The sequence below is a fragment of the Mustela nivalis genome (genome assembly GCF_964662115.1).
Source record: "Mustela nivalis genome assembly, chromosome: 10".
NCBI classification, from domain to species: Eukaryota; Metazoa; Chordata; class Mammalia; order Carnivora; family Mustelidae; genus Mustela; species Mustela nivalis.
This window is the reverse complement of record NC_139029.1, coordinates 83,776,121-83,803,727: the sequence shown is the minus strand read 5'-3', so window position 1 is coordinate 83,803,727 and position 27,607 is coordinate 83,776,121. Positions and strand designations below refer to the sequence as shown.

The 27,607-nt window shown below is 37.0% G+C and overlaps 2 long non-coding RNA genes across 2 annotated transcripts in view; both read left to right on the top strand.

Moving 5' to 3' along the window:
- The window catches only part of LOC309842399, a 36,225-nt gene extending 19,324 nt beyond the window's left edge, over window positions 1-16,901 (top strand). Inside the window, exon 3 of the long non-coding RNA XR_014299631.1 lies at window positions 16,660-16,901. This is a non-coding gene — a long non-coding RNA (uncharacterized lncRNA). The remainder of the gene's footprint in view (window positions 1-16,659) is intronic.
- Window positions 1-27,607, top strand: part of LOC309842400 — a 458,493-nt gene that overhangs the window by 305,482 nt on the left and 125,404 nt on the right. The window lies entirely within an intron of this gene.

Genomic DNA, 27,607 nt, shown 5'->3' with positions numbered 1-27,607 from the left:
TAGCTTTTTTGTCCAATCTGATACTTTGTTTCTTTTGATTGGGGCATTTGAATTACATCTTTGCTGGATAAAATATTCTTGGCTGCATATTTTTCTCATTAACATCCTGAATATATCATGCCAGTCCTTTCTGGCCTGCCAGGTCTCTGTGGATAGGTCTGCTTCCAATGTAATGTTTCTACCCTTGCAGTTTACAGACCTTTTGTCCCAAGCTGTTTTCGGGATTTTCTCTTTGTCTTTGAGATTTTCAAGTTTCACTATTATACGTTGCGGTCTTGACCTATTTTTATTGATTTAGAGGGTAGTTCTCTGTGCCTCCTGGACTTGAATGCCTGTTTTCTTCCCCAGAATAAGGAAGTTCTCTCCTACAATTTGCTTCAATATACCTTCTGCCTCTCCATCTCTCTCTTCTCTTCTTCTGGGATCCCAACTATTCTAATATTGTTTTGCTTTATGGTACAACTTATCTTTCAAACTCTCCCCCGTAATCTAATAGTTATCTATCTTTTTTCAGCTTCTTTATTCTCCATCATTTTGTCTCCTATATCACCAGCTCTCTTTTCTGCCTCATTTATAGAAAAGTTGTGAGGATAAAAATAATTCAAAGAACATTCATACACTATTCATCCAGATTCACTTATTGTTAACATTTTACCCCATTTTTTATGAAATCAGATTATGGTCCTAGGTTTTTCCATTCCCCAGTTCACTATAACAAAAAAGATAGTTTAAGGAACACAGTCCAATGATGGTGATGATGATGATGATGATAATGATGACACCAGTGATTGCTTCTGAGCAATCAATATCAGGGGTCAAGTGTTGTGCCAGATAATTTACATAGTTTTATGTAATTTTACCCTCACAACAATCCTTTAAGGGTTTCTAAATAAGGAAGCTGATATTAAGAGAATGTAAGTAGCTTGCCCAAAGACACAATTTTAATAAGTGTCAGAGCCAGAATTAAAGGGAAGGAATTAAAGGGAAGCCAGAATTAAAGCCATGTTTTTTCCCTATAATGGCTGAATTACTTCTCAATAAAATAGAAATAGAAGGAAATGTCAATAAAATATGTACCTTGAAAGAAAAATTGATTTCTAGCAGTAAGAAGTTTAGTGTATCCAGATGAATAACATAATTCAAATGTAAGAAGCACAACTCATTTCTTTCATACAATTCTGCCAAAACTCTCCATGCTTGTACTTGAGCTTCCAGCAACTCTGTCCAGTAATTTGTCTTCCAGGCTAATGTATCAAATAAAGATCTAAAAGCAATACAAAATCCCTTTTGCATCAGTAAAGGGCTCTCAACTAGGGAAAAAAAAAAAAAAAAAAAAAGAAAGAAAAGAAAAAAAAGAAAGAAATTATCCTACCCTGCATGCATGTAAGAAGATTACATATATACATTCCTCATTTCTCTGTAAAAGCTAATCCAAGCTTCATTACTGTCAAGCTTGTGAACATTTACATAAACGATAAGTTTGTTATCACTTATTACTGGATTCAGCAGATTACATTTAAAATGTGCAAAGACAAGATTAAAAAATCTTTGATCTTTTAATCAAAATAGTAAGCAATATTAATTCATTTTGGCAAGTATGATACATATACTTTATTATAATACTATTTTGCATTTGAGATTACCACACTACAATAATTGCTCTTCATTAATGAAGGTCTGTTGCTATGTAATTTCACTGTGGCTCTAGGCAATAACACCCTTTCTAGAGAATTAGTTAAATTTGCTGTGAAGTTATTTTATAAAATAATCATATTCCTTATAAAATATAAATTTTACCATCATGGTATTTAATTCTGTACAGCTCATGGACAAAAATATCACTGAGAACTAAGTAGATGGGAAGAGTGAATAATCATCAGACAGAATAAGAGATAAGAAATAAGATTCTAATTCAAAAGCCTAGTATATTTCTGTCAGTATTGATTTTGTGAAGCCAAAAAAAAAAAAATGCCCACATCTAATTGCTGCTCCTCTCTAATAATGGAAATAGATGTAGACATAAATAATTATAACACAAGAAGGATGCGCATTAATGTAAAGAGAAAGGAAATGGCATGCTAATTATTTCTAGAAGGATCCTGGAAGACATCATGGAAATGATATAGGAATTCATCTTTGAAGAATGGGTAAGATTAGGGAGTAGTGGAGGAAAGGAGAGAGGGGGGTAGAGTCTTGAATGCCAGTCTAAATGGTGGATCTTTATTCTCAATAAATAGAAAGTACAGGGTTTTGAGCTCAAGAGTAATATGATCACAGCTATGAGGAATACTCTGAGGGTACTGAGAAAAGGACAGAAAATTAGGAGAAAATTATGGGCCACACAAAGTTACTTCAGTCATTGGTCTGTCTGTCTATCTGTCTGTTGCCCAGAGAGTTGTCAAAGGCTTCTCCAGACAGTCACCATGTTTTCCATAACTATGTTCTCCAAACTACACATATTTAACAAGTATGCTGCTGAGTGCATAGAAGAAAGGGAATGAGTTCTTGTCTGTGGCCATGGTGGTGGGAATGAAATGAAAGAGACACTAAAACAAAGGAGGTGGCATGGCAAAAAGATGTCCGCTGGTTAGAGGCAGATGCTCAGGGAGACAAAGGAGTAAAGTCATTACTCAATTTACCCCAATAAAAATTTACTGAACATTTATCATATACCAGAAGTGTGTTATATGTTAAATATACAAATGCAAATTAATATCTGGTCTTTACTATCTATTTAAGGAAATTGATAATAATATAGATAAATAATATAATATGGAATAATATATGTGTATATACATATACATGCAATAATGTGTGTAGAAAGTTCACAAATAGTAAAGAAAGAAGGAACCTATTTTGTCTAGGGAAAGTGAGGGAAGACTCCATTGAAGAAAGATGGTGGAGTAGGACTTTGAAGAATAATGAGGAATTTTCAAGGAAAGCAGGTGCAGTGGGCCACCTCACAGAGAGGAATTAACGTTGGTAAGTACGTGGAGGTCTTAGAAGTCTTTGTGTGTGTACGTGTTTTGGAATAACAAAAAGCGTAAACTGCAAGAGGCAAGAACTGGGAATTAAGAGGAAATGAGAATGAGGACAGAGAGCTAGGTAGGGGATAAAAAGCTCTGTATTGCAAGCTAAAGAGTGTGAACTTTATTGTGTGTGTGGATGGGAGTCAGTGAAGGTCTTGCAGCTGCATAGTAACTGGTAGATTTATCTACCCTTTAGGTGAGAAGCAGGTTCATGAAAGCTTGATGAGTAGATGGGTCACAGGAGAGGTGGGGGGCAGATAGAACGGTAATGGTAAAGAGATTGCTGCAACAGGTCAGACGAAAGAGAATGAAATCCTACTAAGACAATAAAAGAGAAAGACTAAATAGAAGAAAATAAAGAGATATTAACTGATAAAACTGCACAGGTTCAATGACATGGGATGTGAAACAATCAAGACCCAGGTGTTTTGATTGAATTACTTAAGTTGAAAGCTGTGCCACCCAATAAAGATAGGTAGATTTGGGATAGGCAGATTTGGAAGCATCCATGGCATATGCAGAGGCAGGTTTCTAATGGACAGTCAAATTTATGTCCACAACTTGAGAGAAATGTTAGCACTCACATTCACATTTCACACATCAACTAATGGTGACATTATTAATTGAGATACAGAAGACAGGTAGAGATACACAACATTCCATAACCTGGAATGCAAATTATAATTTTGGGCTTTTGATGGTTGACTTTGATTAGCTGGTGGGATAAACATATGGATATGTCCATAAGGAGTTTAGAAGTCTGGTGCGTCCATGCAATGGAATATTATGCAGCCCTTTAAAAGATTAGCTAGTTCTATAAACATCAATTAGGAAAGATACTCATGATTTGTTATAAAAAGAAAACACTAGTTGTAGGACAATATATAACATGATCCGACTTTTATAACAAAATATATATGTAAATACATACATGTATAAATATATTACTATATGCACATATACGTAAATATAAACACACACATATATACATAAAGAATAAATGTATGAGAGGAGGGAAAGACAGCTAAATTTTTACTGGATAGCCTATTGTATTCTTTATATTGTTACAATGGACATTCTTTTTTTTTTTTTTTGGTAGTTCTTTTTAGGGTTAAAAAATTGCAGGAAAAAACACAATTGTAGGAAAGAAATAAGGTTGTTAAGTGAGAGTACAGAAGGAGGAAAGCAAAGGGCCAAAGACAGGAATCTGAGAAATGCACAAAGCACAGATAGAATTTTAGAGGCAGAGAGGGAAGAAGAGGATGGAAAGATAATCTGAGAGCTATCTGAAGAGGTCGTTGGTGCAGAAGGCTTTGGAAAAAAAGTGGATCAAATGATGACCTCAGAGTGGCAAGTGGGGTAGGGGGACGGGCCAGTTCTGAAGAAGCAGTTTCTTGAGAGCAGGGTCAGACTGCATTTGGTGGAAGCATGAGATTACAAGGGGGGTAAAGAAGCAGTGCAGTTAGTTACCAGGGAAAGTGTGTCAGGCAAAGGGAAATTTTGTTTTTGTTTTGTTTTGTTTTGAAAATTTGTTTTTATTTGTAATCAAAGGCTGGAGAACCAGCATTCTGATAAAGGTCAAAAACACAAAAGGAAGGGGAAGTAACTGAGCTATTTCATCACACATATTTAAATTTCCTTCAAAAAAGCATTAATACTGGGGAACTTGCATGGCTCAGTTGGTTAAGCGTCTACCTTCAGCTCAGGTCATGATCCCAGGATCCCCGAAGGGCCCTGCTGTCTGGCTCCCTGCTCAGCAGGAAGTCTGCTCCTTCCCCTGCTCGTGCTCTCTCTCTCTCTCACTCACTTTCTCTCTCTCAAATAAACAAATAACATGTAAAAAAAATTATTTAGAAAAGAAAAAGGAATGAATACTCTATGCACGTTTATATTTGATTTCAAAACCAAGTATTGTTTTTTTTTTTTTTTTTTACCTTTTACCTTTACATCTGACTACAACGAATCACTTTGGGGGCTTTTACAACAAATTTTTAATTCCCAACATTGCCATTTTTCAGACAAAAACAGGAACCGGAAAGAAGTGGCTGGGCAGGCTGTCTATGGTGTGACGCACACTGCTGGCCCAGACACCTAGAGTAGATGTTTGGTTCTCATGATGTGCGGTCTTCTAACGCTGGATCAAACAAACCTAATTGTTCAAAGTGACAGTAAGTGTTAGAATAAACCACAACAACTAAATCCGTTGGCGGTAAGAGAACTCCACCCAAAGGTTGTTTCAAAAATACACTCTGTGAACACTGCTATTGCATGTTTCATAGACCTCTCCGGTCTAGGAGTTAGACTATTTTTCTGCAAGTTGTTCATATCTCGACTTCACATACACAGACGCACATAGGAGAACAATGAAAACAGCCCCTTAAACATATATTCGTTTGGGGATTGTGCAAGACAAATTTGAGTCGTCAGATAGTTTCCTTCCTCATCATCCATCAGAAACTTATCAACATTGGCGTGTGGTTAGAAAAGGCATGTTAATTTTTAAATTCTAGTTGCTGACAGCCTAAAAAGGGGAAAGCCTGGAAGGTATATATCCTAGGTGAGATGACAGAGCAGGCAAGAAAAAAAAAATTCTAAATCTAACAGCGCATGATTTTTAAAGATTATCTGTGAAGCTAAGATTATTTACCATTTGGGACGATATATAATGCTGGTAGGAGGTTGACTATATTTAAGACAAAGCTATTCTATCAAATTTCGTCCCCCCAATAAACCAGCCTTCCTTCACAAACTTTGAATTTAAAAAAAATGAGATAAAAACTAAAATTCCTGATGAACATCTTCTGCAGTAGTGTGACATCCTGGTTGGAGTTCAGAGAGGTAACTGTATAAAGAAATAAGAAAAGAAAGAAAGAAAGAAGGTTGAAAGAGTAGGGCAGGTTCTGGAAAACTTTGCATGAAATATTTAGCATTTTGGGATTCTGTCAGGTGCAAGGTGTCAACCTCTCCTCTGTTACCATTAGACCTGTGCATGTTTATTTTGATATTTTTTAAAGTTTTATTTATTTAAGTAATCTCTCTACACCCAATGCAGAGTTCAACCTCATGACCCTGAGATCGAGTCACATCCTCTCCCAAATGAGTCAGCCAGATGCCCCTTTATTTTGACACATTTGTTCTATATTTTATAATTGTCTTTCACGGAACCATCTCTCCTTCCCAGATTATGAGCAATCGGAAGAGCAGGGAAAACGTCTCTGTTCTAAAATCTCTTTATCGCAGAGCCTAGCATAGTGATCAAGCTCAGTAGGTGCGCAAAGGTGAACAGGAGGATGCTTGCATGCGTGCACACGTGTTGTACCTGCTCACAAGGCTATGAAAAGTGGGCTTTAAGACAAACAGAAGTTACCAGATCAAATTGTCGGGTTTGACAATTTGTCGGTTTAACAATCAAATTGTCGGTTTGACAAAAGAAGAGTTTCATTTCTTTTCATTTCTCTTTTCCTGTAAATTAGGCTGATATTCATTGTGGCATTGTTTAAAATGCCCCCCTCTATCTGTAGGCCAACCCCCAAAAGCAACGTAGACCATGAGGGCCAACTCTGAGGCATGGTCCAGGGGTAAAAAGCTGATGCGGGGGTACGGTCTCTTGGAATAGCAGAGAAGAAATAGAAAAAACTTGTGGAAAGAGACTTAAACAAAGTGGACCCAAACGGTTGTTAGATCTTCCCAGCAAGTCCTGGGCACCCATGTGCCCATCACCATTTTGTATTTTAAAGCAATTAACACCAATGTTTATACAGTAAGTTCCTTCTAGTCTCATGAGAGAGCTGGGAAGAGAAAGACAGGCTAGGAGCTGAGATGGCGACCAACAGTGGAACCATTTCAGGTATAGTGGCCTGGGAAGGCCTCCCCAAGGATGGGTTACACCCAGAGGATGAGAGGAAGCTGCTGTACAAAGTGTAGAGAAGTGCATCCTGGTTTTATCAACTACAAACTGTGGAACTTTGGGCTATTTGCTTAACCTTTCTGTGTTTTTGGTTCCTTATCTATAAAATGTGGAGCATGGTAGTAGATAGCCCATCCTCCTGCTGTGAGGATTAAGTGTATGGATATACCGAGGGCACTGAGAACCGTGCCTGGCACACGTGGCATGTCATAGAGTCATTCTTACCATTCAAAAAGAGGGAGCAGCAGGTGCAAAGCCTGAGGCAGTTAAGACTTTAGGCAAATTAATTATACTGAAAGAACATTCTAGAAGCTACAGCAGAGTGGACAGAGGCCAGTGGCATGAGATTGAGGCTGAAAACAGAGACGGGGCAGAACGTGCAGGGCCTTGCAGTTCATAGTAAAGAGTTTTGTATTTTCTGTTGTTTCTGAGTGACGCAGGAAGCCACTGATGAAGTTAAGCAGGAGACTGGTGTTACTGCATTTATGTTTTAAGATGATCACTTCACCTGCTGTGGGGAGAGCAGATTGGAGCCAAACAAGAGGAGAGACAGAGTGACAGGCCAGGAGGGTGTTGTACATCGGGATGGGAGAGAGTGATGGCCCAGATTGAGATGCAAGGAAGGAAAAGAAGAGAAGAGAGTGGTTTCTAGATGTATTTTGGAGATAGATTTGGCAATAGGCATGAATTGATTGTGTTTGGGAAAACCGAAAAAAGAGGAAAGATCAGAACAGTGCTGCTGCGGACGTTTGTGAGGGATCTTCAGGGGGTAAGAGTGCCTAGCTGACCCATTTACAGCCCCTGGAGCTGTAAATCCAGAACATAGCCAGCTCACAAAGTCCTGTCCTCTGCCATGGTCTACATGCGTGTGTGAGGGGTGCTTTTTTCTGATTTTCACAAAGACTAGAAGCAGTCCTACCCTTTAATTCTGGCTTGGGTAACTAGGTAAAATAGTATTGCCACGGACAGAAATGAGGGCGCTAGGATTGAGGTGAGACACATTTTAGAGGAAAAAAAAAAAATCAAGCGTTTGGGCTGTGTTAACATCGGAAGGACTCTGAGACACCTGCATAGTGATCTCGGGTTGATAGTTGGGTGCCTAATACTGATTTTCTACACATCAGCCTTGTTATTTTCCAATCACTTCTCTGTAGATGCTTTTGAAGTTTCCCTCAACACAATCACTATTTATAAATAATGGCAATTTCATTAATTCTTCTCTAATCCTTACTGACCATGCTCAAACCTCCAGAAGAAGGTTGAGTACAAGGGGTGATGCTGATCATCCTTGCCTTATTCCAGATCTCAAAGATAAAGCTTCTAAGCTTTATCTTTAAGTTTTTCTTTATCTTTATCGTTAAGTATAATTATTAATTGTTTCTTTGTAGAGCTCCTTATCAGATTATTGAAGATCCTTTCTACTCCTAGTTAGCTAAGATTTCTTTAATCATAAAACGATAATAAATTTATCAAATGCTTTTTTTGCATCTGTTGAGATAATCATGTTTTCTCTCATAATTTTTCTTTTTTCCTCATGATTTTCATTTCCCATAATACCATTGGATTTTGGTCACACTGTTATTTGGCCTCGTGAAACAAGCAACTCACTTTCTATCCTTTGACACAGTTCCTGTTGGAATAGATCTATCTCTTCCTTAAATTTTTGATAGAATTCGTTGGTTAAGTTATCTGGACCTGGACTTTTCTTTGTGGAAAAGATTTGAATATGGATTCATTTTTCTGTAAGAGTTATGACTCTTTAAATTTTTCTATTTTTTCTCTTTACTTTTAGTAAATTGTGTTTTCCTAGGCATTTGTTCATTCCATCTAAATTTTCAAGTTTATTGCTGAAGGTGCTTAATAATATTAATGATAGCCTTTTCTTATCTCTTTAGAAACCTCCATTTGTTATTTGTGTCTTCTTTCTTTTTTTCTTGGTCAGTCTAGTCAGAAGCTTATCCCAAAGAACCAGCTTTGGGGAATGACTGATAATAGCGTAGGATTTCCTTCTGGGTTGATGATAGTGTTTTGAAATTAAATACTGGTGATGGTTGTATAACTCTGTGAATTTACTGAAACCTACCAAACTGTACATGTTAAAAGGATGAATTGTATGCATGTACACTATATGTAATAGTTACTTAAAACATATACATGTATGTTTTAAGTATATCTATATGCTTAAATATATGTTACATATATACTTATATATATAGTGACCTGTATAACTTGTACAAGTATCAGTGAAGTTTATAATATTAGCCTAAACCAAGGCTTCCATTAAAATTGCTTGACTTGGTTTTTGTACACTGTTAGGTTCATTATAGCACATAATTGTTAGCAAATTAACCATATGAGTAATATTGCTGGGAAGATAAGAATCACTAATATATGACTTCTTTAAAATCTTCAGACTTTATGGGGTGCCTAGGGCAGCTCAGTTGGTTAAGCAACTACCTTTGGCTCAGGCCATGATCTCACAATTGAGCAGGGAGTCTGCTTCTCCATCTCCCTTTCCTTCTGCCCTTCCACTAGAGCTCTCTCTTTCAAATAAATAAATAAAACCCTTTTTAAAAAATCTGCAAGTTTTAAATAATAACCATAGTCTCCAGAGAATTCTTGTACAAGTTCTGACCATAGAGACCAAACCAATCTAAGGAAAGTAGGTCAGAGAACACAATCCAATTCAAACTTGGCACAAGATGATGTAATGTTTTTTTTCTTCACATAATCATGATGTTCTAATCATTCTATGATTCTGACCTTTAAGTCAGTGGGTAGTCTATTATTACTTGGTGGCTGCTGAATCCAGAGTCAACATTTTGGAAGCTAAAGAATGCCCATCTCTTCTTTCAAAATCTTTTGGCTTATTACAAGCTGAGTCCAGCTAAAAACTCTTGCCAGAGTTTAGTTATTCCATGCATATGAACTAAACAACAAACAGAACACAATTAGCAGAGGATGAAAAAATAAAGAATACACTTATTTTCTAACATATTAAAGATGTTAAAATCACATTAAATACATTAAGGCATTTAAAAGGAAATTCCCATGAAGCATATTATAGTCTTAAGAAATTCTAGATCAGATTTTCTTATTTCTTAAAATATGTTATTCTGTTTTCTACAGATAAAAGACAAAAATTTTTAATAAAATTGGGAAACTTAAAGTTTTAGAAATTCAAGTGACAGAGTATCTTCTCTGTCTACAGGCTACTGATAAGACATATTCCCTGCTTCTAAGAGATATAACTCATAAACTTAAAAAGAAAAGGAAAGAAAATTCTCTATGGTTCTAACTCAATACCTCTTGCAAAAGTACGTGGGTGTGTCCTTTTTGTTTTTTATTTTATTATTATTATTATTTTTAAAGATCTTATTTACTTATTTGTCAGAGAGAGGAAGAGAGAGCACACAAGCAGGCAGAGTGGCAGGCAGAGGCAGAGAGAGAAGCAGGCTCCCTGCCAAGCAAGGACCCCCATACAGGACTTTATCCCAGGACCCAGGGATCATGACCTGAGCTGAAGGCGTGGCTTAACCGACTGAGCCACCCAGTTGTCCTTTGTTTTTTATTTTTGTAAGAATAGAATGAAGCAGCTTCCTCTCTGAAAAGAGTAATTATTCATGTATATTGGTACTATATAAAGTGTTCAATAGTTTTTCTAGGGTCTTTATCACCCCTCTATCATGTCCAAAATTTTTTCTTAACAAAATAATTCAGAAATCAGAAAATACAAAGAGATGGTTAGAGGTACATATTAGAACACTTAAAAAAAATGATTTGAAGTCTTGACTCTTAACTCTAAACTAATATAATTGCCCCTTTACTGAGGAATATGTAGTTTCTATATAGTAATTTATTTTGGTATGGTAATAAATTCCCTCTGTCTATGAGAATGGGAAGAATTAAATGCAAATGACTTAGTATTGTATGTGTATATCGAGGAAGGGAAACAAAAATGACAAATACAATTTTAGATTCAGTAAACCATGTTCTTTAAATAACCTTTGCTGTGAAAGGTTAAAATATTGTGAGAAAATGGAAGTGTGAAAAATGGAAGTGTGGTTTATTAAATATACATTCTTGAACTTCAAGGCATCTATGCCTTCATGTGTTCAATGATGCATAAGAAACTTTAAAATCATACTCAAAAGAAAATCTTTATGACTCATAACAGACAAGAAAGTTATATATGTTTTATAAAGAATTCCTGCAAAATAATAAAGAAGCAGAAGTCAATAATAGAACAATGGGTTTGGGGTATGAACAGACAATTCACCATAGAAGTATAAATACATAATAAACGTATGAAAAGATGCTGAGCTTCACCAGCTACAACAGATCAGTTAAAATAAATATATTTTTTCTACTCAAATTAGAAAAATGTGAAAGATTGATATCAGCAACTGCTGGACAGGTGAGGGGCATGGAGAAGTAAGCTCTCTTTTATACTGTTGGTGGAAATATAAATTTATATAAACTTTTGGAGAATAATGTAGTTTTCCTACTAAAATCTGAAAAGTACATATCCTATTACCAAGTAATTTCACTTCCAGGAATCCATCCTATAGACAATTGTTACACGATAATGTAAAAATAAAATAGAGGATGGTCATTATAGTATTATCAGTAACATGAAAAATTTAGGAACAACTTAAATATCTACTGATAAATTGAAAAATAAAAGTATAGACAATAAATCATTGCAGCATCTTAAAAAAAAAAAAAAAAAGAACTGACAGACAGGTTTTCCAATATATTGACAATGTTCTTTTTCTAAACCCAAGTAGTAAACGTAGGGATGTGCACTATGCATATATTTATATACATACATAGTTGGACATGTTTTTACATGTATCTGAATTCTCACAAAAAATGAAAAGGAATGAATGAGGATAAAACTATATTAATTAATCTAGTAAAATATATATAATATATTAAGAAAAAACACAATAGACCATAAAGACCATTATGAGTGGCATAAACCCAATTTTATGGGGAAAAAGTAGTATGTATGCATATTTAAGTACTATGCTTCTATAGTACATAAATAGAACAAGGAGGATATGTAGCAAACCTCTGGAGAATAGGATTATAAGAATAGGATTATAATTATAAGGATGTTTATGGGAGGAATGGAGTGGCATTGGAGAACTTTCACAACTTTTCTAAAATATCTTTGATTTTATATATATATATATATATATATATATATATATATATATATATATATTTACTTCTATGCATGTTTCAAATAGCCAAAAAAAAAAAAAAAGACAAGAACGTTTGTCCAGGACAATTGGAGAAAGCAAAACAATGAGACCAAATATGGACATGCTCCAGTAAATATTTATCCAGCTGTAGAAAGTTAATTATTCAGTTAATGGATAACAATCAGGTATTTTTTTAAGCACATAATGAAAAAATTATCCTATGTACCTGGTAAGGGATAGTTTGTAGAAAAATTTAAGACACTGTGGTTATATCTATGTTTCTCACATTGTGGTTAGGAAAATTATACACTGCAATTGGTCCATTTTTTTAATACAAATTTTGTGGTAATAAAATTCATCTAGAAATCACAATACATTGAAATTTTTTCCAAATAGTAACAAAAGCAGACATTTGTTCAGTGCTAATTAAGTTCTGGGCATGATTCAAAGTGCCTTACATGTATTCATTTATTTAATTATTATAACCAATTGTTAAAATCATGTCTATTTTACAGATGAAGAAAATGAGGTATAGAGGTTAAGTAACTTGCCAAAGTTCACAACTTGTAAGTAGTGAGGCCAGGATTCAGACCCAAGCACTTTGATTCTAATACTTCCACTGTTCTAAGTATTTCAGGTAAAACCTAGCATTTATTTTAAATGGTGTAGTGTTATATTAAAGTATGTTTTGTGTCTCCAAGGCACATGAAAGCAGTTTTGAAAAATATAAAATGCTGTAAAATGGAAAGTATTGTGATTTGCAAAACTTTAATTTTTCCTTCCCTCCCCATAACTAAAAGATGTTTTACACTACAGTGGATTACACGGGATGTTACACTTATTGAGACAGTTTGTTTTTGAAGGAAATAATATATGATTTTGAGAAACCGATCAAAACTAACTGCTTCTTAATTACTTGTGTAGAGTAAATATTAATTGCCCCAGCAATTATTTTTATACATTCCAATGCCAAGGAACTATGGAGCAAGTTGTCATGATTTATTTGTTAAGATTTATTCTGTGATAGTAGATAAAACTGGGAGTAAGTGGACCATGTGATCCTTGTTTTCCAGCAAACTTAAATTATGGTTTAGAAGATGGAAGGCTTTTCAAGAAATTCTAGAGAACAGTAACAATGTATGTAAGGATTAGAGTGAATGTGAAAGGTATATAAGAAATACATAATAGTTCAAAAAAAAAAGAAAAGAAATGTATAACAGTCCAGAGAAGGTAGATATGAAATTGTTGAGATATGAAATGAAGGAATTTTTATGTCTAATGTGGAACTGAAATTTGGTCTGCAAGGGAGTGAAAGAATCAAGAAGCCATGAAAGAGGGTACTTTACTTTTGGTTTTGACAAAATAAATATAGTTATGATGTTATTTTACTTACTTTCTTGGGATTGCTGGAAAATCACTATAATTATGGAAATACGAAGAACTATCTTACATTCCTCAGTGAAGGTTGCTGTCTTTTTTTTTTTTTTTTAAGATTTTATTTATTGGGCACCTGCGTGGCTCAGTTAGTGAGGCGACTGCCTTCGGCTCAGGTCATGATCCCAGAGTCTTGGGGTCAAGTCCCATATTGGGCTCCTGGCTCCATGAGGGGTCTGCTTCTCCCTATGACCTTCTCCCCCTCAAGCTGTATCTCAAATAAATAAATAAAATGTTTAAAAAAGAGAGAGAGAGATTTTATTTATTTATTTGAAAGAGAGATCACAAGTAGGTAGAGAGGCAGGCATTTAGAGAGGGGGAAGCAGGCTTCCTGCTGAGCAGAGAGCCCGATGTGGGGCTTGATCCCAGAACCCTGAGATCATGACCTGAGCTGAAGACAGAGGCTTAACCCACTAAGCTACCCAGACACCCCAGGTTGCTAGTTTTTTAAAACAAATCATGTGATAATGTTTGGAAAAAAAAAAAAAAACTGTTCTTTTTCTTTAATCCAAGCCAATTAAATTATGAGAAACCCTTCCTTTGTAATCCTTTTTTTGTTAATTACTAATAATTAATTATTGCTTCCTTGACTTTATTTAGACAAACCCAAACAAATGCATGGATAGCTGATTCCTCATTATTGTATATACACCTTACTAGTAAGAAACATAAAGGTCATTGGTCAAAACTATCTTTGACTTTGACTTTTATTTCAAAGCTTCACCATATTCAGGTTCTCAAGGCATGGAAATATGAAAACAAAACACCAAGAATCGGGACTCTCAATTGAATAGTGGGATGTGGAAAAAGAGCAGGGGACTATAGTGAGTCAACATCTCCCAATTCCTTAAAACGCAAATGTCTGTACCGGGAAAGATCATCTAAATAAAATACTTCATGCTGTAGAAGGGGAAAGGAAGTTGCACGAGAATTAGCTATTCAGGAAAGGTCAAGTTAGAGACAACTTTAATGATGGAACTGCAAGGAAGTGGTTTAAGATTATTTCCTTTAAAAAAAGTCAGAGCAACTAATTTTATTATCTTTAATAAGCTCCCTGGGCTTTATCTCATGTTTTCTCAGAAATCCTCTTGTAAACACTAAAATTTACAGAGGTTCTTAAAAGAACTCCCACTCTTCCCACTATATGGAGGAAAAAGAGTCTGTCATCCTGAGGGGAGGGGAGGAAGGGCAGTGGGTAGGTACCAGTGCCAACAGACTGAGAGCTTGTCCCAAAATAAATGCCTGGAAAAAACCCAAACTTTCAGTCATCAATATTCCGTCCCTATTCCACACAAGCAAAAAGGAACAAAATACACAGTAAAGAAAGCAGACAAATTAAAAGAGAAGCTATCAGAGACTCCCCAAATGGTTTCTTTTTAAAGTGGGTTAGAGAAAAGGTCAAGGTTGTCCTGATTAAGACTACAGCAACAGCAGTATGGAGCAGCAACCAAAACAATCAAAGGTAGCAGAGGAGAATATTGTTTTCTAAGGCTGTCCATATCTGGGTCCCTCAGGAAACTGAATAATATTGAAATTTGAGCACTGGAGCATGACCACAAATGCAAATTGCATACTAAAATTTTCAAGCTTGAAATTTTAAAATTAGTTTTTGAAATTAATTAATTCAGTTAATTTTTAATTAAATTAGAACACTTAAATCAGCAATCGGGCTTTTTCCTGTGTGTGAATTTTTCAATTAGGTTTATACTGTTTCGGTCAATGAACAGATGCTTGATTTTTTTGAGGACTGGAAATAATACATTATTATCCAAAGGCTAGATCAAGAGTATCAGTAACAATTAGTACTATTGTTTCCTTGAACCCAGCACGTTTGAAGTTGCATGTATTCTTTGTCCACTTTTCTTTTTTTTTTTAAGATTTTATTTATTTATTTGACAGAATGAGATCACAAGTAGGCAGAGAGTCAGGCAGAGAGAGGAGGGGAAGCAGGCTCCCCACTGAGCAGAGAGTCCGATGTGGGGCTCAATCCCAGGACCCCAGGATCATGACCTGAGCCAAAAGCGGAGGCTTAACCCACTGAGCCACCCAGGCGCCCCTTTTGTCCACTTTTCTTTCCAATATCTCCTCCTTCCCAGAGGGAGAGAGAAACATTACTTTATTCATAAACAATAAAGACTTCTTCAGGGCTCGTGCTCTTCTCCCACTTGTACAGATGAATATGTGTCTACAATGAAGATGGAAAAACAATTTATCAAATTTGATTAATAAAAAGTATGTGACTATATGATGAGGCTTAAAGAGGTTAGAGAACAATATGATAAAAAGCATAAAGAAGAAGAACCCAGGAAATTAGTCCACGGGCTAGTTTTATTACCAGGAACAGATGACACTGTCTTAAATTAGCTTCAGTTTTGTCATTTATGAACCTACTTTAAGAGTGGTTGTGAGAAGCTAGATGAGGTTAATATCTTAAAACAAACACAGAACTGTATAGAAAAGCAGGCTATTATTATTCTATCTTACTACATGTCATTAGCAGTAAAGAAAGTCTCAAGAAAAGCACTGACCTAGAATCTGAATTGAAAATACACTGACCCTTTTTATCTATAAGTAAGTTGTAATGCTACATATAGTTTCTTTGGTAAAATGCTATTGGTAGGGGCTAGTTAATTGTGGCAAGTAAGCTTACAGGGACTTTTTTAAAATTTCAGATTCAGGGGCGCCTGGGTGGCTCAGTGGGTTAAGCCTCTGCCTTCAGCTCAGGTCATGATCTCAGGGTCCTGAGATCGAGCCCCGCATTGGGCTCTCTGCTCAGCAGGAAGCCTGCTTCCCCTTCTCTCTCTGTCTGCCTCTCTGCCTACTTGTGATCTCTCTCCCTTTCTCTGTCAAATAAAATCTTTAATAAAAATAAAATAAATAAAATAAAATTTCAGATTCATTATCTCTATTAACTAAATTAGGTGTGGTATCAAGTGAAAGAAACAATAGCTTAATAAAGAATGAAATCCTATTTTTTGTCTCATAGAAGTGTCCAGGAGGCAGTTCATGACTTACGAGGTAACCCATGCTGCCCAAAAACCCAGCACCCATTCATCTCCCTGTTTTGTCCTATCAGGCTTCAAGCTCACAGTCCAAGATGGCAGCACTACATTCCAGAGGAGCAGAACAGGGAGAAGGAGAGAAAGCCGGAGTGAGAGGGCATACAACCTGCCGTCTCCTGAGAAACACTCGTGAAAACTGCGGCAAGACACTTCCATTCGCATGCTCTTGACGATGTCTGGTTGCAAGTTGGAAATAAGAGTATCCATGGTGAATGGTCCAAGATCTAAGATCCTACCACCATGGGAATAACTATGAGAGTTAACTAGCTATCTCTGCCATTTATCATTTTATTTAATGTTTTAGTTTAGAAAGAGAGTGGAGAGAAAAATATGTCAAAAAAGTGAAGTAAAGCCACTTTGGGGTTGTATATCATTATCTTTTTAATGCTGAAAATTAATAAGCTCCAACAACATAAAAGATTTAAAACGCTGGCTATTTTTATCATTATGTGATTATTATGCCTGTACTTACAAATATATTAAATGCTCATTTCTCTGACTTCACATTGACCTAAACTATACTACACAAAGCTAAAAATAATGGGGCACCTGGGTGGCTCAGTCAGTTGAGCGTCTGACTTCGGCTCAGGTCATGGTGTCGGAGTCCCAGGATCAAGTCCCACTTCGGGCTCTCTGCTCAGCTGGGAGCCTGCTTCTCCCTCTGCCTTTCACCCTGCTATGCGCTCTCAGAAAATAAATATAATCTGGGGCACCTGGGTTAAAGCCTCTGCCTTTGGCTCCGGTCATGATCTCAGGGTCCTGGGATTGAGCCGCACATCGGGCTCTCTGCTCAGCTGGGAGCCTGCTTCCTCCTACCTCTCTGCCTGCCTCTCTGCCTGCTTGTGGTCTCTGCCTGTCAAATAAATAAAATCCTTTTAATAAATAAATAAATAAAACCTAAAAAAAAAGAACCCAAAACCTAAAAATAATATAATCATAAATAATGAGTCCCCTAGCATGTAAAGCAGATAAAGGAACCCCCAAGGGGAGGCAGTATGAAAACATGGCAGGAACACAGGCTTTGTGAAGAAAGTCTTGGAACAGAAGCCTCCCATTCACTGACTCATTCATTCACAGCATCTACTGCTGTTACCAGAGTATGTTTCAGGTAGTGCGTGTTATTCATGGAATTTACAATTTATTTAGGAAAACAGAAATAAGACCTATAATTTTACAAATACTAACTTAAATTGAAAGTGTGATAAGTAATTCAAAGTAGAAATATAGGGTACTGTGAACATCTTAAAGTAAGATCTAGCAATTAAACAGAACTGGAGATTTTTTTTTTTTTTTAGAACTGGAGAATTTATTAGTTGAAAGCTCTTTAATAACTTAAAAGTTTAGATACACTATAAAGTGGAAAAAAAAGAAAATGCAAAATAGTATGAGTTATATGATTCAATTTCATTTAAAAGGTCTCACCCAGAATATTATTACATGTAAGCAGATCCATAAAAAATTATAGGACACATGCAGGGGCACCTGGGTGGCTCAGTCATTAAGCGGCTGCCTTCAGCTCAGGTCATGATCCCAGGGTCCTGAGACGGAGCCCCATGCTGGGCTCCCTGCTCAATGGGGAGCCTGCTTCTCCCTCTGCTTGCTGCTCCCCCACTCATGCCCTCTCCTCTCTCTTTCTCCCTCTGACAAATAAATAAAAAAGTATAAAAAATCTTTTAAAAAATACATTTAAAACAAAATTAGCAACACGAAACTGACTGCAACATCAGTCTGGCATTCAGACATTGATGAAGATCCAGTAAATTCTCAGCGAAATCTTTAATCACATTGGTAGAAAAACATATTAACACATAATATACACATACATAAAATATTCTCTAGTAAAACAAAGAATGTATTGAAATATATTAACCAGTTTATTTATTTAATAGTACAAGTTCAGGGGCGCCTGGGTGGCTCAGTGGGTTAAAGCCTCTGCCTTCGGCTCAGGTCATGATCCCAGGGTCCTGGGATCGAGCCCCACATGGGGCTCTCTGCTCTGCAGGGAGCCTGCTAACTCCTCTCTCTCTCTCTCTCTGCCTGCCTCTCTTCCTACTTGTGATCTCTGTCTGTCAAATAAATAAATAAATAAAATCTTTAAAAAAAAAATAGTACAAGTTCAAAATTTGGTATCTATCATTAAAGATAATTATATTTTCCCATTTACAGGACAGGGAGAATAAATCCTGATTTTCCCTAGTTTTCAGGAATACTGAAGGAACTAAAGTAAAGATGATTTTGGCTCTCACAAATGCAAATACAGATGTTGAGAATTCATTATGAACAAAGCACCATGCTTTTGGAAAAATATTGATAAGGAAGAGTTTACCAACTCAACAAATATATATTGGATACCTATTTTGTAGCAGGTCTTGTGCAATGCTCTGCAGATTCCAAAATGAAAAGGACGTAGATTATGCCTTGAAAATATTTTTGAATTAGTGGTGGAGACGGACCTATAAATAAGTTTTGAAATAAACTATTAAAAGTTTTGAAATAAACTATTTAAAAATCAAATAACCACAGGTAATTTTTATTATTTTTTAATTTTTTTGAAGATTTTATTTTGAAATAAAATTGTTTTGAAATAAACTATTTAAAAAAGTTTTGAAATAAACTAAACTATTAAAAAAATCAAATAACCACAGGTAATTTTTATTATTTTTTAATTTTTTTGAAGATTTTATTTATTTATTTGATTCAGAGAGAAAGAGTGCACAAGCAGGGGGAGCAGCAGGCAGAGGGAGAATTCCTGCTGAACAAGGAGCCAGATGTGGGACTTGATCCCAGGACCCTGGGATTATGACCTGAACTGAAGGCAGAGGGCTAACTGACTGAGCCACCCAGGTGCCCAGCCATAGGTAATTTTTAGATCTACACATAATTCTAACATTCTAGCTCCTGCACATGCTTTCATAGGCTGGCACAGAGCCATACACTTTACCATCATGGAAAGAAACCATGGCCAAGAGCTTAAGTGGCTTCTCTGGTTGCAAAAATGCAAAAAATACAGAAAAATGAATTTTTCTATATTTTCTGTAAAATTTTTCTGTATCTTCTGAATTTTCTGTAAAAAGGAGAAGGACACACTTTGCTCAAATATCTATCATACTTAGAAAATTCGGTGGCAACTTTTTAGAAAGTCACCATCCAGGTTTTACGGAATGATCCTGAACTATGAGATAATTGAGCTGCTGACCATGTAAACCATTATGGAAAAAGTCCTTCTCATATCTCAAATAAGTTCTGCTTTTCTCTTTTTGTCAGTTTTTCTAGTGGTGACTGTGGTAACAAAGGAAAGCCTTAGATCCACAGTGATAAGATAGAGTGGTTATTTTTCTTGACAGTCAGCATGGACATTCACTCTGAGAGTTCACTAATAAGCATTTTCATTATCCACGTAATGAAGCTCCTTTGTAACGGTGCTTGGAGACAGAACTATCTCTCACTGAGCCATCCAGTCATTCATCCCAACAACACTTTTCTGTCATCTAGAATGTGCCAACTAATTGCTGCACCGTGGGCAATAAGAGGTAAGGAAGGCATAGTCCAGGCCTTTGAATTCACACAGAAGCTTACTGTATAGGTAACAAATTTCTTATAATTTGGCATTCTGCCGTTAACGGAATTAACTGTACATTCTTAACCATGTATCTTCATTTCTCCATTTAATAAATATGTAGGGAGCTCCCTCTAAGTACCAAAACCTGTTCTACATAAGATAGTTGTAAAAACAGGCACAACCTCTGCTCTGAAAGAGTACATAGTCTGTGTGGGGAAGACAGAGACAGACGTGGTTAGTTTCCCACACAATTTCCATTCTCCCTTCTTCCGCTTTAAAAGAAACCCGATTCTTGTCTGCGGAGCAATATGTCCAGTTCCAGACAATGGATCACGATTCGTCTAAGCCCGTGATTCCCAAAACGTGTGCCTCGTCTCCAAGAGTAACAAAGTAAACTCACTGGGGGGGCCTCGGCTAGTTTAATTGTCAAGAGAAGCAGTGCAACTCAACATCTGTTGGACAGCGTACAAACTACTAGCTTAGGATATTCAACCACTACATTCCTTTAGACTATGCCATTTCATTGCAAAGCTGGATTTTCAGTGGTTGCTGTGATTTAAAAAACTAACAAACACATAGGGCCATAAAAAGCATGGAGAACAACAAATAGTACCTTCCAATGTGATTCCAATGTTAACGAAGTTACAGAATGCCTGACAGGTGTATCTATCCCATTGTGACATGTGATTATTTAAACATAGAAGTATTACTTTATTTCTATTGATGTGTCTAATCAATAGAATGACCATTAAATTGTAAATGGAAACTTCATTTATTTCTTTTGGCACCATGAGAAAATTACTGAGACCCCAAGGGAGCTGTGTACCGAGAAAGTCTGGGATCCTTTGGTCAAAGCCAATCATGTTTTTTTCAATCCTGTTTCCTGCTTCCCTACCTTCCTTACATCAAAAGGTGGTCATGTGACCCAATTCCGGGCTAAGCAGAAATGCAGGTGAAGTGAGAGAGGAAGGACAGTGTTGAGAGGGCATTTGCTTTCCAGATAAAAGGGGACAATGGCAACATCGGCTGGTTGTCCTTCAAGAGTCCAGTTCCTTTAGTGATACAATCCTGCAGGTTATGGGTACAGACCACATATTCCAGGCTACTTTCCAGCTACATGTGACAAAGTGGCTAAGCTCTGACTGAAGGTACATTAAACAATTATCCTCAGGTGCACGTAGATAATAGCATTCTGAAATAAGAACGTTTGGCCTCCTTATTTCTAATCCACTGTTTTTTCTGTCTACTGTACTCATCGGGGCCTTAGAATTCTCTGCTATAATTCTGTATGTTATCTCTGATATGTTAATATGACGAAGTCTTTTTGCTGTATGATTTGTTCAAAATAACAAGATAAATTCACATTTTTATAAATGCATAGATCATAGCATTTGGGTTAATAAGTACAATTTAGTTAGTGAATCAGCTAAGTTTCTTAACCTGTACAGCTAAGAACTAGACCCTAACTCATGCATGTAGGTTCCCTCTAGCAGGTCACATGGGAGTTGGACAGCTCCAATGGCTAGAACCATCTGCAAGGCACAGCTTAGCCATTGCTCTGTGAATTAGGATTTCTCTCAGTCAGGGGTGGGAAGATGAAACAGTGATTGCTTTTCATTCTACAGAATGCAGGGAGTTCTAATTTTAGCTTATGTGAAGTAGCTGAAGTAAACATGACTTACAGAGACATAAAGACAAATGGACATGTACAGACAGACGTGAATCACAAGATTATAAAAGAGCAGACAAATTCATTAAAAGATTAGCAAGAGCTCAGACATGAAATCTGAGACCATTGACTTTATAAGTAGGTCATTGAGAGTTTTGTGAGAAAGCATCTAGAGGGATTTCAAAACATAATAAAATTCTGTTTCTTTAAAAACATACAATTAGTCAATCAGAGAAAGACAATTATCGTATGATCTCTCTGATATGAGGAATTTGAGAGGCAGGGCGGGAGATTGTGGGGGATAGGGAAGGAAAAAATGAAACAAGATGGGGTCAGGAGAGAGACAAACCATAAGAGACTCTTAATCTCACAAAACAAACTGAGGGTTGCTGGGGGAGAGGGGTGGTTGGGTGATGAACATTGGGAAGGGTATATGCACTGGTAAGTGCTGTGACATGTGTAAGCCTGATGATTCACAGACCTGTACCCCTGGGCAAATAATATATTATATGTAAATAAAAATAATTTTTAAAACATACAACTATTTCTTTTACCATCTGCAATGCTCAGATTCACACCACATACAAAATTATTTAATTTCTCAAGGTATAAAGAAAAATGATTGAATTCTAAAAAAAAAAAATAATAATGATAGTGACTGAAGATATCTCCAAAGCATACCTGATGTGGGAAACAAAGACAGAAGAAGTTATTCAATTCCCTTACTACCTAGAGCCCACTGACAAGTCCTTGAAACAAGCAGAGTGACACTCCCTAGGGGCTCCACTGCCTCCACCTTAATACTCTTCGAAGGACAAATGGCAATCCTAGCCTGACCGCCTCTCCCACCCTCAGCCGGGATCCTGAGAGTCTACTTTGACATATAAAAATTCCTTTGGAAACTTCCTATAGCTCTAAGCCCTCCAAGATATGTGCTGGCAGTCATCCCCAAGAATATGGTCCACTGATATACATCTGAGGGGTCTCATGCTAAGGTTTTATCAAACAGTAATAATGACCTTTCCCAATAACAGCTAGCCCCTAAGATCCTGGAAACCTTGCTTCCAAAATTCCTTAGAGACTTACGCTATCCCTGACCCCCTCCCAACTTGCAAGTATATAATGGACCACTCTTCACAACCCCAGAGCAGCAGCTCTTCCTTGCCCACAGGTCCTGTCCCACTTTGCTTTAATAAACTACCATTTTGCACCAAAGATGTCTCAAGAATTCTTTCTTGGTCATCAGCTCTGGACTCTACCCCATTGAACCTCACCTATATTCTATTTTTTTAAAAACATATAACTATTTTTTTTACCATCTGCCATGCTCAGATTCATACCACATACAAATTATTTAATTCCTCAAGATATTAAAAAAAAACAATGATTGAATTCCTAAAATAAATGATAGTGATTGAATATATCTCCAAAGCATACTTAATGTCCGACCTACTCCAGGTCATCTACAAGACCTGAGACAGAACTATAGAGTACCTGCAAAGCCATGGTCACTGAGCTACAATATTGTGGTCACCCAGGGATCCTTATGTTTCATGGCACTGTCCTTGATGGCTTCTCCTATATCTTTTGGCTGTGCCAATGTGATGAGCACTGCCTTCTTTCAGTGCATATACTGTGGCTTCATCAGACTAACCACCCTTAGGAAGAACGTAGGAGAACTAAAAAAGAGGAAGAGAATAATCACCAGCATTTTAGAAGGAGTGTGCTTTTAATATTATTTTCCACAAAATTTGGGTTCCTAATATCAAGTGTGGATGACTTTTTGTGTAATTAAAACTTCTTAAAACAATATGAGATTGAAAATGAATGGTGAGTTTATCTAACATCTAACTGAAGAAACAGAGACATCCTGCCTGTATCGATGTAGGATAAACATATAAAGAAAATATACTTTTGGCCCAATGAAGCCAATGTAGGAGAAATATAAAGGTGCATTAAAAAGGAACACTTTAAGCAAAAAGTAGCTCATTTGTTTAGGTTATAATAGTCTTAATGAGTCATTTCTGAAAATGGCTTAGGGAATGTGTGTTCATTCTCCCAAGTATGAAACAATCCTACCAGAAAAGAAAAAATGAAGAAAAGTTCAGTAACCAGCAAGAGTATTAAGCTGGAAATCTGACCTACTGAGTCCTAATTTTCTGCACTGTCTTTAGTTCTCATTCTCTTTCCAATCCTATGAATGAGCCTAGATACATGAACACTTCCTGTTTTGAGAAGGGACTCCAGAAAATGGCCTCATTTGTTAATTAAAACATCTATTTTGAACCATGTAATAATTCTTAGATGCCTGTCTTTGTGCTTTCTAAACTGTGGCAATCAGTATTTGCCAAATGACATACAAGATGAATTCAGGAAAAAGATGGAGGAAAAAAAACCCATTTAATGATCAAAGAAGAAATAAATACAGCAGCAAAGACTTCTTTACTCATAAGTATACTTACCTTGTAAGTATTGGCCCATATCATTAATAATAATATAATTATTAACTAGTATCCAGGCTACTATAAATAACTATAAAATATAAGAAGTGAGAATGTATTACAAGGTTTAATGGGAAATGAGATATGGGACTCACCAAACAAAAGGTTCTCCCCTTGAACTCCTATTATCATCCTTTTTCTTCAAACTAATTAGAGTCTCCGGGCACTGTTTCTTCAACATTCCCCCCCAAGCCCCCACCGTTTTTGTCTATCTTCATTTCTTACTTTATTCAGTTCCAATCCATTTTAGATCCTCTGGATTATCAGTCCATGTTTTGTTAATATTTCAACTTCCCCTGTCCCATTGTTCATGTTACATCCCATCTGGCTGCCCATACTGGTCTTCTCTCCGTTCTTCATATGGCCTATGTTCATTTCCACCTCAGGGCCATTGCATATATTGTTCCCTATGCCTAAAGCACTCTTTCTTTTTTTTTTTTTTTTTTTTTTTTATTTATTTGTCAGAGAGAGAGAGAGCGTGAACACAGGCAGACAGAATGGCAGGCAGAGGCAGAGGGAGAAGCAGACTCCCTGCTGAGCAAGGAGCCCGATGTGGGACTCGATCCCAGGACGCCGGGATCATGACCTGAGCCGAAGGCAGCTGCTTAACCAACTGAGCCACCCAGGCGTCCCTAAAGCACTCTTTCTTGTCCCCAAATTCCTTTAACCACTGCTACACTTCACCTAGCTAAGACCGCCTCATTCTCCAGATCTCTGTCTATGCTCTGCATCAGAAAAGCCATGTTTGATTCCCAGCCTAAGTTGTACCCTTTTAAACATGTTGTACAAATCCTTGTTTAAACCCACAAGTGAAATTAGCTATCAAGTCTTCTTTTTTGTTAAATTATAGCCTCTGCATTGGCAGCGGGGCAATTCTGTCTTAGCCATTGTTAAATTCCCAGTGCTAGTTTATCATTTGATACATGTTTGGCATAAATATTTGTTCCATACAAATAAATGAAAGGAGAAAGAGACTCTAGAAACCCAGCTGAGATGATCAAGGAAAAATATATGGGGAAGGAGGTTTACGAGATAGACTTTGACACATAGAGAGACGCAGTGGAAAGAGTTGGTGTTGAGGCTTGGAACGAGAGAGTGGGTGCTCAGAGAAGAGTGGGCAGTTCATTTTGTAGAGTGTGAGTCACCTAAGAGAGTAGGAAATATTAGGCTGGAAAGGAAGGTCAACTTAATATGGTAGGGGAAGACCTGACTGAAAAATCAATACTTAATTTCATAGTTGATAAACAGACAAGGAAGGAGTATGGTACACAGGCTAAGTGAAAGGGGAAAGTGAGTAGGAAACTTGTTCATGATCTCAGTGATAGTCCAGGCAAGAAATAATAAACAACTGAGCTGCTGACTGGAAGAAATAGATGGAAAAGAAAACCATGGTGATAGAAAGAATTATCTGTTTAAGGTGGATTGTGTGGTGAAAGATTAAAATATTTAACTAAAATATTTAGAGGAGACAAGGAAAAGAGATAAGCCAGTGTGCTTCCTGAGGTTTCTGTGAGAATAACTGGAAACACGGTGAATCCAGGAAAGTTGGGATAATCTGGCTTTAGGGATAGTGAGGGGAGGAAAATGATGAGTTAATTTTGTAAAATTATTGAGCAAGGTTTCTTTAAAAATCATCTAGAATGAACTATTTTTAGGGTGTACACTGTGATCAATGGCTGAAGGTTAATGTAGAATTTCTGCTCTAATGAGATTTTATATTTATATTTCTGGTAATTCCCTTAGTCACTTCATAAGCTTTGGTACTAGGGGAGGGGGTATTGCTTCAAGTAACAGGATAAACACAGTGTGTCTTTTTGGAGAAATAATTGTACAGAAAATGTAAGACAATAAACCACCAACCAACTTAATCCCATTCCCCAACTTAAAAGAATTTTTTATCTTAGAAATACATTGTGGACGGGAATACAAGATCCACATGGATTTTTAGACACTCTCAAAATCAGAAAAATGTCATGCTTGGCAAGCTGCTTTAGGGTCTACATTCCTTGTCCCAATCTCTGCACCCCTCAGCTGGAGTTTATTTTGCTAAGTTGCCAACATAGTTTGCCCACATTCATACAGTTGGTAACTGGTAGAGTAAGAATTTTAAACCACATCTCCATAGAGCCTACTCTTACACTTATTTCATTAAATTAAATACATACTATTTATATATGCTATTCAGCTAATATCATATTTAGCATCACTAAACAAGTAAATGACAACATAAAGCCAAATACTGGCAGCTGGTATTTTTCAATTATGAACTTGCTGGGTCTCTGAGAATGCAATCAGAGAGCCAAGTGATTTTTCACGGTGCTTGGGGCAGAGTGAAGAAGGAATCATCAGAAGAATTAGTGTGGTGTTTCCTAGTTCACTGATGATGAATCAGTTGGGTATGTTAAACATTCTTTTAAGGCTCAATCCATCCATCCTCCAAACTTTTAAAACAATGAACTGACATCACCTTCCTATTCAAAACCTTGAAAACGCAGTTTAGAAACTCCTTCACAATCTATGCCTAATCATCCTTCAACAACGAATCCCCATACAATTAGCCCCAAATACCCTAGATTTGAAACCAGGAGTTAATACAACTAAAAGCCTGCCTGAAAAGGTAACCTTTAGCTTAAGACTTCAAGAGTAAGTAAATGTTGGTCAGATGAAGGGGTGGGGGCACAGGGTTGGGAGGTAGAGAGTATTTGGCAGCAACAGGCAGAAACTGTATCATGGAAGAAAAGGGGACAGGCCCACTGAAGAAGGCAGTGGGAAACTGTGAAGGGTTGTGAGCAAGGAGTGACATGCTCAGATCTAGTTGCACTTAAGAAAACTCACTGTAGTGCTGTGAAGTGTGTAAACCCGGCGATTCACAGACCTGTACCCCTGGGGCTAATAATACATTATATGTTTATTAAAAATTTTTAAAAAAAAAGAAAGAAAGAAAACTCACTGTAGGAGCACCTGAGGGGCTCGGTGAGCTGAGCATCTGACTCGTGATCTCAGCTCTGGTCTTGATCCCAGCCAGGGTTGTGAGTTCGAGCCCCACATTGGGCTCCATGTGTAAAGCCTACTTAAAAATTTACCCAAGTGGGGGCGCCTGGGTGGCTCAGTGGGTTGGGCCGCTGCCTTCGGCTCGGGTCATGATCTCAGGGTCCTGGGATCGAGTCCCGCATCGGGCTCTCTGCTCAGCGGAGAGCCTGCTTCCTCCTCTCTCTCTCTGCCTGCCTCTCTGC